Here is a 16,317-nt window from a genome sequence, read left to right as displayed (position 1 = left end):
AGACTTTTAATTTGAAAAGAAAAAGGCTTCGATGAATGCCTAATAATTATCTACTATTTTTTGTATTGTTAAAACATTAACCAAAAATATATATTGAAGCAGATTGTATGATTTATTTCAGTTCAATTAGAAAATGAATAGTACAAAGACAGTTCTTCTGAACAAATTTCTCTTGTTGTATGCCTTGATATCTCTTTAGTCTAGTGTTACCATTAAACATAAAGTGGTGCATTCTTGGGTTTATCTGACATTTACTTACCGATTATGTGTTCTCATTGTCCTTCCTGAAACTGTAAAAAAAAAGAAAACCGAAATAATGCTATTATTTTTGGCATGTTATGAATTCAGAAGTATTTTAAAAACTTTATTTAGGAATTATTTTGTTTTAATTTGCCTTAAATACCCTTTCACATCTCCCAAAGAATCTGTAAGATGGAAGTCAAAAAAATGGAAAAGCACACATCTTACTCCACACTCTTCTCCTCACATTGCCTGCCCCACAGCCCCCAGAGCCGCCACCTGAGACATGGCCTGACCCATATGTGATTTCAACATATGCAGTAATCCACAAGTAAAAATTGTCTTTTAAAAAAGATGATTATCAGGGAGGTAAAATTGAACATTTTTGTTAATCAAACTTCTTTTGAAGGAGGATTCATCTTCATACAAGGGGTTACAAGCACTGCACATCCCTCCAGGGTTGCCATGTAAAAGATCAGCTATTTTAAAATTTATTTACCTACTTTTTTTTGATTCTTACTATTTTTGAATTCCAAGCAACTTGACTGTTCTTCTTGTCCGTGTATCCTAACCTGATAAGATGTTCCAGATGCAGCTGAAAAAGAAACTTAGAGACAATATTGCTTCTTTATTCTATGTCATGATGACATTCATTTTGCTGCCAGTTCAAGTGAAAAACTTCTATCTGATGCTTCATGTAGCTCTTTTCCAGAATTTCCAGACACTTCTTTTTTTCCATTGCATATGTACTTATATATACTCATTTATGCATATATATACACATTTCAAATTACTTTTCCTATCAACAATATTTTTTCTCTTAAATTTCTGCACCATATGGAGACACTGATTAGTCAGTACTGTTATGTCATGTCTGAAAGCTCTGCCTTCTAGAGAAACTAAGAAGCATCCATATAACAGTAAAAGAGTTTCAGAATCCATCTATTGACCTGTCAGTTTGCTGCCTAGTTCTTACCAGGCTTATCACAGGCACACCATGCAGGACTGGCCTGCAAAATTATTTCAGATTTGTGTAAATGTGGAATGACTCTAATCTCACCTAAAGAATTTTCTCTAAGATTATTCTACCCTCAGTGAAATGGTAGAAACATCTGAGACTACATTTCTTTCCTTCTAGTGCTGCAGCTGTCTGCTTGCAGATACATTTTTTTCAAAAGATGCCTTTACAAACACGTTTAGGAGCAACTACCTTCAGTGGTGGTGGAGGGGGTAGTGGGGAGAGGGAGGTGGGAGGGAGTAGAGGGGAATGACACAATGACACCAAACCAAACAGACTTTAAATAAACTGCAGAAAATGTTAATAAGCCTACTGTTGGAGAAATTCTCACCAAAATGTACACATTGACTTTTCCACTGTCTCCGTATGTCCTCAGAGTATCAATTTTAGCAACCATGACTGGTAATTTGCTTCAGCTACAGCCACCAATCATCAGCATGTGGGAGAAAACCATGATAGAATTGACAAACATTCTTAGGGCATGTCACATTTTCGAAACAAAACACCCATAAACATATGCCTTTTCTTTTGCATCTCAAAATAGCTTTTCTCAGCAACAGAGGAAAAAAAGAAAAAACACTGATCTTTGGTGAACCAAAACTATGTGGTACATCTTGTTTTGCTCTGTGCATGTATCTGTCAGCTTATGCCACATTCAAAGTCAGCCATCAATGACAGGAAACTGTGTGCATACTCCTTACTTATTTGTTTAATGCCATTCTTAGACTTACAAATAGTGGAAGCTTTGTGGGGGTGGAAAGAATCCAGTATTTGTTGTTTAGGAGAATTGTTTGTTGCAATACAGTCCTAATACAGAACTTCTGTTTCTTCTTTGCATGTGTGCAAGCACACATATGTGTGCAGACACACACAGAAGAGCATTTGAAAGAGTAGGAGAAGAGCCTGCCCTCCCAGGCTGAAGGCTACCATGAAGATTGTAGATTAGATGAGCCATTGGACTTGCTGCATCATAAGCACAGGTGAGAGACTGGACAGTCACTCTGAGAGCACTAGTCTGATAGGGGTTTATTTCAGCATTATTAATTAAAGAGTGCCAGGCATAGGATTATGGATGAAAGACAAGCCCAGGGACAACATGACAGAGTGACCTGCTACGACCAGGAAACAAGAAGGTCTACTGAACACTGCGCAAGAGGATAACAAACGAAAGAACAGAGAGCTGGGAAGGAATATTTGGATTATGGTATAGACCATGTGGTAATCATAAAATGTGCACTTGGCATGTGATTTAAAATATGTGGTTATCCATAGCTGTTAATTATATTATATATAAACCTTTGCAAATAATTTTCTGTTCACATAGTGATTTAAAGAGAGCTTTGGTCCTCAAGGAACTTATTCTAAAATTATCAGCACTATTTGGGAATGCAGAGGATAATATATTTTAGTAGTGTCTTCCCTACAGTGTTATTTAAAGTCCCATAAAACAAGTTTTTGTTGAATCTACTTTTCTTTTTACTTTCTTTTGATATTTTCTTTTTCTGGCTTTATATTGAGAGCCTCGATAGCCCCTTGTCTTTTCTCAGTGGAAAGAACAATGAATTGCTTCCCTGAGAGTCATCCTAGAATCACGGAATGGTTTGGGTTGGAAGGGACCTTAAAGATCATCCAGTTCCAACCTCTTGGCATGGTCAGAGACATCTTCTACTAGACCAGGTTGCTTGAAGCCCCATCCAGCCTGGCCTTGAATGTGTCCAAGGATGGAACATTCACAAACTTCTCTGAGCAACCTGTTTCAGTGTCTCACCCCCTTCACAGTAAAGAATTTATTCTGAATATCTAACCTAAACTTGCCCTCTTTCAATTTAAAGTCATTATCCCTTGTTCTGTCACTACATGCCCTTAGGAAAGGTCCCCTCCAGCATTCCCATAGGCCTCCTTTAGGTCCTGGAAGGCTGCTGTGAGGCCTCCCTGGAGCCTTCTCTTGTCTGGGCTGAACAACCCCAGCTCTCTGAGCCTGTCTCCATAGGAGGAATTATATTTTAAGCTGGATTTTTCACAAGTGACAAGAGTGCTGTAGACCACATTACTTGGTCAGCAGGTAGCGTTCATTTTCACTGATAGCACTAGAACTCACTTTTCTCCATAGCGAATTTTTGACCATCTGCTGTTTTTAGAGCACACAACTATTTTTCCTAACCCAAAATGCGTACATGGATTTATGAGGATATAAAACACTCTTGTAAAGATCACTGGACTGTACCATGATGATACTAATACCTTATAGCCAACTTATTTGCAAAATTTTGAGAGTAATGATTTTGTCCCATTAAAAACAAATTGTTTATCAGTTTCTCAGACAAGGAATTTAGCACAAGGTATTCCTAAGAAATCAAGCCTGTGCTTTTTCAGAAGATCATGATATTTTATATTTCATCACTGCTTTGCTATTGAAATTAAGACCTTTCTCTTTTATAACAGGTCTCTCTAGGATTTGGTAAGTGGAAGAGATTTGGTGAAATAACTTCCAGTGAATTAACAATTTGATATTTTAATCTGTGAAATATGCAGTATTGTTTAGCAGAGCTACCTACAACCTAGAGGAGGTTTCAGATGCACTGTGAGGCAGTGCATCATACTGTATCCATAGATATAGACTTTTTTATTTCCTGAAGGGAACTAATGACTTTCTTTGACAGACAGGAGATTATTAGATGTTTGTGAAATTCAATCAAGCTCTATGTCATAAAAACTTTTTGGCCTCTGTGTGTCATCAGACATAGCAGACACAGAACTGCTTTTAGCATCTGCTCAGCTGTCCTACAACACTTGAAATCTAAGAAAGAAATACATTTCAGAGCCACTTGAAAGTTCTTCACTGTGTTGATTAGTATCTTAAAAATGTGGGAAATGAACCAGAATAAAGGTGTCACCACACCAATTCACAGTGTTCGTAAAATAATTATTTAGTTTTTCCATCCAAATGTTGGGATTGATTTTGCCCCCCCTCCTTCATCTTTATAGTAGTGATGAATATAAAAAAGTCATAGGAAAATTACTTCTCCACTGTTTCACAATGATTCCCTTATCTAGCAGGCACAGCTGTCACACACCCAAATGCTTTTATTTACATTGTCTATGGATAGAAATATTAATGCTAATGTCTTTTAATGGAAAAAAAATACTTATTATCAAAGCACATAGTGAATTTTAACTAGACCACTATTTTTTTTGTCCTTTAAGAGGTAATGCTTGATTATTTTATCCAGTTCACCAAAATTTCTGCTTTTTTTCTGTCCTTTTCTCATGCTGATGACTGCTACTGAATTAACTGGCAGATGCATGCTTTAAAATTTATGTGTACATGAAAATTTCACCTTTTATTTTGGTGTTTTCTTTGTCACCATTTATACACTTCTAAGAAACCTCAGAATATTTCAATATAATATAGAAAAGTGTCTAGAATTATGCCTTGTAAAAATTAATTGATTAAAGCTTCTAAGAAAACAAAAACCCCCATTTTTCACTAAAATCTTATCAAGAGAAATGGAAATTTTGTGCATAAATATCCTGGTGAGTTTTGTGTTTGTACATAAGTGAATGGGATCAGTAAAATAATATTTACTAAATCCATTTTTCCATCTTTCTACGTTTTTACTTTTATAATACTATATGTCAGTCCTAAAATATAAAATCTAGGAGCTTCCTGAATTTGTAAATTTGAAAATACAAAGCCCACTTTAAATTATTTGAAGAATAAAGTTCACACATTTGTTGAATTGTTCCAGGGAAGGTGACTCCACTGCTTCCCTGGGAACTCTGTTTTAATGTTTGACCATCCTTTTTGTGAAGCAATTTTTCTTAATATCTAATCTAAACCTCCCTTGGTGCAACTTGGAGCCATTTCCTCTTGTCCTGTCACTGGTTAATTGAGGGAAGAAGCTGCACCCCATCTGGCTACAACCTCTTTTCAGGCTCTGTAGAGAGTGATAAGCTTCCCTCTGGGCCTCCCCTTCTCCAGGTTAAACAACCCCAGCTTTCTCAGCCTCTCCTCATAAGACTTGTACTCCAGACCCTTTACCAGCCTTGTTGCCCTTCTCTGGATTCCATTGCCTCGATATCTTTCTTGTAGGACCCAAGGCTGAACAGAGTACTCAAGGAGCAGCCTCATCTGTGACGATCACTGCCTTGGTCCCGCTGGCCACACTATTGCTGATACAGGCCAGGATGCCATTGGCCCTCTTGGCCACCTGAGCACACTCTTGGCTCATGTTCAGCTGTGTTGGCCAGCACTCCCAGGTCCTTTTCCTCTAAGCTGCTTTCCAGTCACTCATCCCCCAGCCTGTAGCACTGCAGGAGGTTTTTGTGACTGAAGCACAGGACCCAGCACTTTGCCTTGTTGAACCTCATACAGTTGACCTTGGCCCATGGATCCAGCCTGTCCAGATCCCTGTGCAGAGCCTTCCTACCTTCCTGCAAATCAACACTCTTACCCAACATAGTGTCATCTGTGAAATTACTGAGGGTGTGTTGGACCCCTGATCATTGATAAAGGTGTTGAACAGGACCAGCCCCAACACTGATCTCTTGGGAACCCCACTTGTGACCAGCTGACAGCTGGATGTACCTCCATTCACCCAAGCTCTGGGGCTCGCCATCCATACAGGTTTTTTACCCAGTGATTTTACACCATTCCACATAAGTCAGTTTCTCTAGCAGAATGTTGTAGGAAACTGTGTCAATGGCTTTACTAAAGTCTAGGTAGATGACACCCACTGCCTTTCTCACATCCACTAAGCAAGTCACTTTGTCATAGGAGATCAGTAATTTTTGGTTTTTGGTTTGGGTTTCTTTTTCCTCAATGTTTTATTACTTATCTTTTGTACCAAATTTTCATGTTAGAGAAAATTAGGTTGTACATTGCCCTTGGAGCCAGATATCTCTGATGATCCTTACTTCCTATGGGAATTCATTGTGCTTTCTTATGCTGATCACTGGGAAATTGCTTCTATCATAAGAAATTACAGTGTGGTTATAAACTATGATGTTCTTCCCCTTCTGAACTTTAAATTGTTTTATGTTAGGGCAATCACTGAGAATGAATGAAAGAAATTATGACCAACACTGTGTATGATAAAGGCTAAGCATCCTTTTTTTTTACTTTATGTTTTTAAGTTAGAAGTATAATAAAATAGTTAAAAGACCATATTGTGAGAAGAGAGACAAAATCAATTGTATCAAAAAGATGGCCATATTTTGTCAGAAGGACTGGTGAAATTTGTTTTAAAAAGCTATCAAGGAGAAACATATAGATGTTTACTTTGCACATCACAGTCTATTTCTACCTTCATTGTAGGAGTATTTTTTAAGAGAAAAGCCTTTTGATGAAGAGGATAACTGTCAAAATTACAGCTGTTACAGGCCCACATGATAATTCATAAGGTGTGTCAAACCTTCAAAGCATTCTAAAAATACAAACCAGAAATTATACACTATTAGGTTTGTTTTAAAACTAAGATGTTTGTTTCCAAAATGTATAATAGAATGCAAATTCTCCCACTCTTGTTGAAAATGTTTCCTTGTTTCCTAATTTGTAACTATAAAGTTATCCAAAGTAATTGCAGACAGTTACCTGTGGCCCTGTAACATCCTAATTCTTTATAATGTGTTCAATGTACAAAATTCACATCAAGCCATGTTTTGTACAGACTCATATACCACTAATCATTTTACCTTCTTTCCATGTATTAAAAGAATTTTCAGTTGGATAGGTAAACAGTATTCTGTGTGTATGAATACTTTGAGGTTTAGAAGAAAAAGGAAATTGAATGATGTCATTCTGCTTCTGTCAAAAATCCCATATGATCTCTGCATGTTAAGGAGTTTGGTAGTGGGGGCACTATGCCAGCACATTCCCAAAGTTGCAGTATGTAAAACCTCTGAGCTCAATCCAGCCAATACTCAGTGCACATCTACTTTTTTCAGTGCATATCTTTTCTTTAGAATCCGTTTTCCACTCTTTCATACAGTCCAGTTTACAAAGGCTGAGCTAAGAGGCTTTCAGACCTTGTATTGTGAAAATATGTAACAGCTCATTGCAAAACAACATTTTTACTTTTACTGTTTGATTGGATACTATTTTATCAATCAAAGATTGTTAACTATTACGTATGAATAAAAAAATAATGCCTTTTGTTCCTTTTGTTCTGATAGGACTGTGTTTAACTAATAGACTATCTATTTACATTTTTAAAAGAATTTTCTCTTTTAAAGACAAAGCAGTTAATAAGCAAGACTCTGTTGTATGAGACAATGCAAAATACAGGAGAAATTCTCTCAGCACTTCAACATCTTATGAAACTCTTCACAATTCGATTTGGGATTTTTTTAGGAGTAATTTTCAGTGTAATTTTTTAAATCAGTAGTTACTTATCAATTAAAACTATCCCTAGTTTTTTTCCAGCTTCCCAACATCCCCAAAATGGACGACTTTCTGTCAGTTTATATCAATATGCAATACAAATATGCAGAAACAGCAGTAAATTATCATCATTCTTCCCTCTAAGAATTTGAGCTGTCTTGTAATGTCTTATACTACCTATAGCAGAGAGCTTTGTCCTTTAAACTAAGCTAAACCTTATATGTTCAGCTGTGTTATGCTCAAAAAGCAATTACTAATGTAAAACTTCTCTGTTGGTTAAACTACTGACATTTCACCCAAGTCTTTTGCCCAGTTCTTTCTTTTGGTACTTCCTTGGTTTTGATGGGGTTTTTTACTATTTTTAGGCTTTGATTCCACATTTTAAAATTTAATTATCATTGAAGCTGATTGAAAAATGCAACTTCAATGAGGGTAGAGGAGAAAACTCATTTGAATTTTGTTTATATCACAACTTCCAGGAAAAAAGTATTCCTATCTGAACCACTTCTTAAACCTTCGTAGGGATCTGTTTCTTTCAACAGAAAGGAAATGAAAGCCTTGGCTTTTTGTATGTCTATTTGAAATCATCCTTTTAACTTTATCTTTCTGTAGGCAAAAAGAGTAAATGAAAGAAATGTACAGAGAGCAAACCATCCTTCTGACTTTTACCAAGAAATGGAGAAAAAGAGAGAAGGCACTGCATCTTAATCATTCTTTTCCCTCTACAAATTCTAGCTCTCTGAGGTCATACAAGATGAATTTGGCGGCCATTCCATGCTAACCTGTTCACAGACACGTGGAATAAGTTAGGCTGGAGGGGACATCTTGAAGGCACCTAAGTAGCCTCTCCTTTATTTCAGCAGAGCTGCTTCCCCACTTGAGTCAGTCTGCAGCTTGCATCATTGCATTGGGTCGTTCGATCCCACATGCACGATTTTGCATTTTACTTTTTTGAAATATCTGAAGTTCCGTGCAGCCAATTGCTTCAGCTGGAGGTCCCTCTGACATGTCCCTGGTATGGTAGGAGTAGATCATCTCACATCCAGACTGCTGGTGGAAATGTTCCACAGCATTGAATGCTCAGGAGTATAATATTCAGCTGATCCATATTACTCATTAGACAAGGGGTTCATTCTGAAATGCTTAGTAAGGTCAATATTAACATCCATTGTTCATCTCTTACCTGCAGAGCTTTTTATTTCTTCATAGACAGCAATAAGTGTGGTCAAGAGCCATTTATCTTTAGCAAGGCCAAGATGACCATTCACAATAACCTTTTTGTTCTGGTTTCCAAAACCTTTCAAGAGGATTTGCTTCACAATTTTCCTAAGTACTGACATTAGGCCTACTGGTTGTAGTTACCTAAATACTCCTCCTTTCTTTTTTGGAAGAGGCACATAGCTAATATTTTCATTTTTTTCATTCATTTTTTGTATAACACTTTAAAGACATTCATGAGCAGCTTCTCAACATCACCCACCTCCTTCAGGATTCTCAGAGGATTTCCAACAGCTCGCACTTGCTTATGTACACTTCACTTAAGCAATATCTAACTCCACTCACCTCTGCTCCAGGTAGTGCTTCCCCAGAACCTTTTACTAGGTGCAGAGAGTTGGGATTCCCAAGAGCAGATCTTGCCACATCAAGGGCCAGGAGGCATAAATTTTCTTAGACTTTGCCTTGTTCCTTTCGTATTGCCTGTAATTTTCCTGAATGAGCCAAAATGCATTATTTTGGAACTTAATCATTTGATTGCAGTCGTGTGTTTTCTCACTTCGTTCAGGATCTTAAGCAGTACTGCTTTAATGTCAGTCAGTCAGACAATGACTGTCACATCCTTGACTAGGTCTTCCCTATTAATGTGTAGCAGCAGAGTCTCTCTTCTGGTTGTTCTGTCCAGCCTTCATGCCAAATAATTTCCCCAATGCATTCCAGAAATCTGTGGGATTGCTTGTACTCCACTGCATTACCCATCCAGCAGCAGTTATTAAAATTACCTCTTAAGTCTGCTAAAGGAAGAGAAAAAAAGAAATGTAAGTCACCAATGTTCATCTTAACATTAGTATACCATTCAAACAAAATTTGGTGTGTGTCCAGTGCAAACTTAAAATATTCTTATCAGTGAAAAGCCCAGTGCATTCAAAACATAACAGCTGAAATGTCCTCTATGCACCTTCACATTCTCTCCTTTAATGTAACTGTTAGGAGCTGCAGCAGCAAGAGGCACTCAGACAGCTGTGTTTAAAATTTGTGTGAGGGTACCATGCAGAGTACTCTGAGGTCTCAGTCCTCAAAGGCTATAAAAGGGAAAGTTTTAAAGCAGGCAGTGTCTGCTTTTTTCCCTGCTTTCCATTTTTCATTGGAAATACTCTCTAGAAGGGATAGCAGCCCAACCTTCCTCACATTACTGCAATTAAGCCGTGATTGGGGCAGATACAAAGAAAAGGGATCTGTCAGCTTTTTACAGTATAGCTTTAGTATTCTTCACAGTGTACTATAAATGTATGAAAGAAGTGGACATCCTTGAAAAGCAGTGTAAATTACAGGGGAAAGCAAACACAGACAACTGACACACAAACAGTCCTTAAAGGGGAAAAAACCCTCAAAACACAACAAAAAAACTCATCAAAAAACCCACCACCAACAAAAAAACCCTACTAACAAAAAAACCCCAATCAACCAAAACCAAAAAAGCAGAAAATAGCTTGATTTCCCACTTTGGAGAAATGGAATAGAGAAAAACAACTCATTTAGTACTGCACTCTCTGTTTCAGAGGCAAAAACTAAACACAAGACTAAATGTCTTCCAGTTTGAGGTTTCTCTTTAAATCAGTTGACAAAAATAAGCATTTGCCAATCCTTTTCAATGCAAAATAGTAGATTAATTGAATATTAATAAATAAATTACAATTGCATTTCTATATTGATTAAAATATTTAAAATAGACATATGAAAAAGAAATTTCTATTTAACCCTTTACAAGTATATAGTCAGAAAAGTTAGCAAGAGTTTTTGCTTTTTCCAAGAGGATTTTCTGAGCATCAATACCAACAAAGTTGAACTGAGAAAATATCCTTTCTGTTTGAAATTTATAATCAAAATTAATTCTTCCCTGTTTTGAACTGTACTGTTAAAACTTACTTTTAATTTTCCTTTTATATTTTTCTTATTCTCACCATTTATATAATTTTTATATTTCTTTTTTGGATTTTTTAATATTGTTTTGTTGTTTCCAAATAATTTAATTTTTTCAGTAATTTAATTTTTTCCAAAAGAAGTAAAAGAAATTTTTAGAGAAAGAACAATTTCCAACAGAAGAAAATCATCAGTAGAAATTCCATGCAGGCAACTGCCAAGATATGAAGTTCAAACTCCATATGGATGTAAAATTACCATATATTCATATGTCTCCTTTGGAATAGAAGATATTTTCTTTTAATGTTGATTCTTTACTGAATAATATTAATAGTTATTCCATTCTTTGGAAGGGGGGGGAAGAAATGCTAAACCAACCAGTTTCTTTTCCTCAGTTAATTTTCCTCATCTGCACTTGTATCAAGTCACATAAGTGTCAAGGAATAAATATGCACGAAAATGCTTTGATAAAGGATATTTGTGCATGTGTTTGAGTTTATTTATATAGTGGAACTAATGAAACAGCCCTACTGAATAGACCGTCTATTGAATCTGGTCTGACATAAAAATTCTATGTAGAAAAGTTATTCTGATTTACCTCTGAATAACAAAAGTTAACAATTCACTGTCATTTTAAGCAATAATGAGTACATTTTTCAGGCAAAAATCTGCAACAAAAGAATTGCAGAATTTTAAGGTAGGAATTCCAGTAGTCGCAGGTAATATATCCATTTATGTACAATCTGGTGACACCCGGAGTTGGTATTACACTTATAATGATCTAATATACCTAATATGAAGCTGTGGAAACTAAGAACTGAAGTACCCAAAGAATTGCATCATTGCACTTCAGTGATATACAATAACAATATTCTCTTAGTTAGAAGAAAAGCAAGTAATTGCCTGTGCTCCAGATCACATTGATTACAGAATCACAAAATGAGCTGGGTTGGAAAAGACCTTTAGGATCATCTAGTCCAACCTATGACCTAAAACCTCCTCATCAACTAAACCATGAGTGCCACATCCAGTCTTTTTTTAAACACGTCCAGGGATGGTGACCCTACCACCTCCCTGGGTAGACTATTCCAGCGGGCAATCACTCTTTCAATAAAGAATTTTTTCCTAATGTCTAACCTAAATTTTAAAGAAAAATCCCTACATTTCCTGTCTCTAATAGAGCTCCAGAAGTGATAGAGTTCAGTTTGCCTTAAAAAATAAAGCTATTTTATTTAAGAAGAAAGCTCAGATAGAAGCTGCACCATCTTGAGACCATGCTTAGGGACTTGTGATGATCAAATAGCTAGCAAATGAGTTGGCAATACTTTTTGTTTGGTTGGTTTTGGGGTGGATTTTTTTTTTTTTTTTGGTTGGTTGGTTGGTTTGTTGTTTTGTTTTGTTTTTGTTTTGTTCAGCATTCCAGCTATTGCATTTAAAAAATTATTTTACTGCAGTTTTTCTGTTTGGGAGGCAAAGACTTTTCAATCACACCTGTGTCTCTTGGCAGAGATTAGCAAAGTAATTTTCCCTAACTATAAAGATGAGCAGGCTTTAATTTCTTTAATTTTGTAGTAGAAATCTTAACAGAACAGAAAGTTTTGAAGTATGAGAAAAAAGGTTTACTTTGGTATTTAAGACAACAAGTTTTTCCTGGTTCAGTATTTAAATGCAAGCATTTCTGTTTGTAACATGAAAATCACAACATTATATAGAGTAGAATCTCTACTTATTAGCACCAGTTTATAAATTTGTACCTTAAAACTCCTTATTCGACTGTATTTGTGGCCAGAAGTATAACATAGCAAAACAGCCAGGTGGCTTACGAACCAAGAAAATAAGCAAGTCCTTTTGAATTTTGAATCCCTTGGCTGAGACTATGCTTGCAGTCATTCCCTGTGACTAGAACAGGTAGATGTTATGGCTTGCTTACTTAAAAAAAACCAAACAGCATAGATACTGTTGGAGACCTTGTTTCTTTTTTATGATTGCTCCCATTCCATTTCCAATGACATTTTTATCCAGTGCTTTTGCACAGTTACTTTAATCTGCTTTGATCCATCTGACATGCACAAAGGCATTGCCAGTTGGAAATAAGCATGCCCATGTGTGCGGTCAACATAAATTCATAAGTGCAAGGATTGGAGGGAGTAGTAATAATTGATTGGAATAAATGACGCAATTCAGAAAAAAAGAAAACCAACCCAACACAAAAACACAGAGGAAAAACCATCTGTGGTCCTCCTCACAAAAGTCCCTTTTGGGGTGTTCTAAAAGCAGTCATTTTTTTAACAAAAACTGGTCCTCTCTTGTCTATTTGACCTCTCCTGACTTCTTCAGTGATGGCAGCATCAGCAGCACTGTAACATTTTTTTTAACACAGAAAAATTTCAGGTTTTAAAATCCTCACCTAATTATCCTTCAGTTGTTATTATTCGACTTCACCATATAGATGTGCTTTATATGAAATGGAGATGAGCTTCTCAGCCACTGCAAATATCAGATTCATCAAGGCTCTTTATAAAAACAAGTGCAAGAAGAAAGGTTTAGCAATTGTTGTTCTGAAAGGTACATGCACTTAGGAGAGTTACTCCAGGCACACATGTGCTGTGTAGGAAGCATGAGTGAATTGGCAGACAGTAAAATTGAGATAACATCAGCATGGAAAGGACTCTAACAACATAAAATTAGAGTCCATTTTGCTCAGCCTGAAAGTATGCACTCGGGTAGATGCACTAGATTATCTAATGAATTACTACGTATTTGTGCTTCAGAGCCCAGCAAAAATTAGAAACCTTATGAACACTCTTCAAAATGGCTATTGAGTTTCATTAAGAAAAATTAGTCTGAGTTTTCAAAGCAGCAAAGCACAAAGATTATTCTGTATAATTTCATTGTAAACAGCTTGTTTGGTTACTTTATGCCATATTTCACTGTACCAAAGAGATTTTATCATAATTATTTTATCATAATTTTTTCATTCAGATCACAAAGATAAATAATTTCCTCCTTTGCACAGGTATTTAATTTTATTTTTTCATTGTAGTGATCATCAGTCCCTTATTTATGACTGCCTGGTATTCCTGCAGCAAAAGGTTATATTGCTTACATGGAAAAATAGTAACAGAAATGCATTCAAAACAGCTAGCTAAAGTTAGTTGTTGGCCACTATAGTCAAGCAGCTGGAAATAAGCAGTAGACTCTGTCATGTTCAGTCTGAGCCAAGGTCTTTGAGTCAAACATATGGATTCTCATTAACTTTTGTTGGCTTTTCAGGTCTGTGTTCCATATGTATGCCAGCTGAAAACTAAAAGTATTCCATGAACTTATCTCTGCTTATTTTAACTTACATTAAAATTTTATGCACATTTTTTGAAATTTCATAATAAATGTGTGTGAATAATATGTTTTCATTGTTAGCTGAATTAGGAATTTAGAAACAAAATAATTCATGGTACTAGTCATGAAGTGTTCAAGTAGGAAACATAAAGATTACAAAAAGATTCAAATACTATTGATGAAAGCTGAGAGAGCCTAGATATTAATGAAGTAGATACTGCATATGTTGGATCCAGATGTAGAATGGCTTGGGTATTTCTTTTGCCAGTTTTTGCCATTGAAGGGAAAATGGAATTTATAATAGTGTATTTTAACCCTCATGTATAATTAAAATTGCTAGGCAAACATATATATATAAATATATATATATAGCTTTTCTTAAACACCTCCAGGAATGGTGACTACAGTACCTCCCTGGGCAGCCTGTTCCAACACTTAACAACCCTTTCTGTGAAGGCATTCTTCCTTATGTCCACCCTGAACCTTCCCTGATGCATCTTGAGGCTGTGTCCTCTTGTCTTTTCACTGGTTGCCTGTGAGAAGAGGCTGATCCCCACCCAGCTACAACCTCCTTTCAGGCAGTTGTAGAGAGTGATAAGGTCTCTCCTGAGCCTCCTCCTCTGTAGGCTGAACAATCCCATACCTTTCAGATGCTCCTCACAAAACTTAGTCTCTAGACCCTTCAACAGCTTTGTTGTCATTCTCTGGACTCGCTCCAGCACCTCAGGGTCCTTCCTGAATTTTGGCCCAGATCTGGACATAGAACTCAAGGTGTGGCCTCACCAGAGCTGTCTACAGGGGCAGAATTGATTCCCTGGTCCTGCTAGCCACACTATTCCTGACACAAGCCAGGATGCCATTGGCCATCCTGACCACCTGGGCACACTGCTAGCTTGTGTTCAGGCACTCTGCCCCAAGCCTGCAGCATTACATGGGGTTGTTGGGTACCATCATCTTCATTATTGTTTGATTCCACTTGCAGGACCTTCATATGCAAGGGCATCTGGAAAGATGGGGTGGTCACAGAGGAGATGTGTTGGCTGACCAGCAGGAACTCATCACTACTGCCACCTGTCCTTTAGGTCACTGTTTAGCCAGCTGGAGAGAGGACACAGAATGTTCTCAATATCATGCCCTTGAGCCAGTTGTTGGGCCTATCCCAAGGAAGGCAGGCTGTCATTCCAGTTGTCTATATCTCTCTTGCACCAGCTGATACTCCTCAACTTACCCACTGCCTCCCAGAGCTCTGTCACCGAGTAGAGGAGTTCCTGCACCTGGGAACACCTTCCCCAGGGGTGCTCACTGCTGCACCCCATGCTGGCCTAAGAGCAGGGCACACAGTCTACAGCTGACACCAGGATGGCAGCATGTCCCCAGTGGAGCTCTGTCTGGGCACTGTGTCTGCTGTGGTGGGGGCAGAGCTTAGAGATACCCCATGTGTGGTGCTCCTGATCACCAGTTCTCCCCAAGGGCTTCTTTTATGCATGACGGGCTTGGCTGCTGTTGGTCCTGTGCCTGGGGTCTCTGTGAGATGGTGGTGGCTCTCTCAGCTGTCTCGGAGGTTTCCTCTTCTGGGAAACCCCCTCCCACTGCCAAGTCATTAAGTGCATACACAGGAATTTTATGCTTGAAAAAAGAAGTCAGGAAATTTAGTACTAAAGTTTCAAGAACATCCTTATTTCACTTCGACCTGTTTTTTCTAATGGTCTGATCAAAAGATTTCTGAATGCAGTGCAATTTGAGAGATTTTATGTATTGGTACACTTCTTTTAATAACCAAACTGTTTCATTTCAAGACATACCAAAAAACTCCTTGCCACAGTTGTCTTAAATTAAAGTTGATTTAGGAGAGTTATTCCCATCCTTCCATTCAACCTTGCTTTTTTCAAGATAAGAGCACAATATGTAGAAATGGAAAAATGGAGCAGATAAAAATAACTCTGTCCAATCAACTTTAAAAATCTGATTTATATTGACAAAAAGAAAGAAATATCTTTTCTTTTTTTATTTGTGATTTTATGCAGTTATCTAGAGGACTAGGTGGCTTGTTGGATTGATACACTATTTTCTCTTTCTCATTTGCTTTCTACCATATCTCTGGAGATCAGAGACTTTCAGATGTGAAGTTTTTCAAATAAAAAATGGTTTTAAAAAAAAATTAGATCAGTATTGTTATGTAAGTTTCCTGTGATTATTTTTTGGTACT

This window comes from Corvus brachyrhynchos, unplaced genomic scaffold (assembly GCF_000691975.1).
Source record: "Corvus brachyrhynchos isolate BGI_N302 unplaced genomic scaffold, ASM69197v1 scaffold17, whole genome shotgun sequence".
NCBI classification, from domain to species: domain Eukaryota; kingdom Metazoa; phylum Chordata; class Aves; order Passeriformes; family Corvidae; genus Corvus; species Corvus brachyrhynchos.
Note: the sequence above shows the minus strand (reverse complement) of the source record.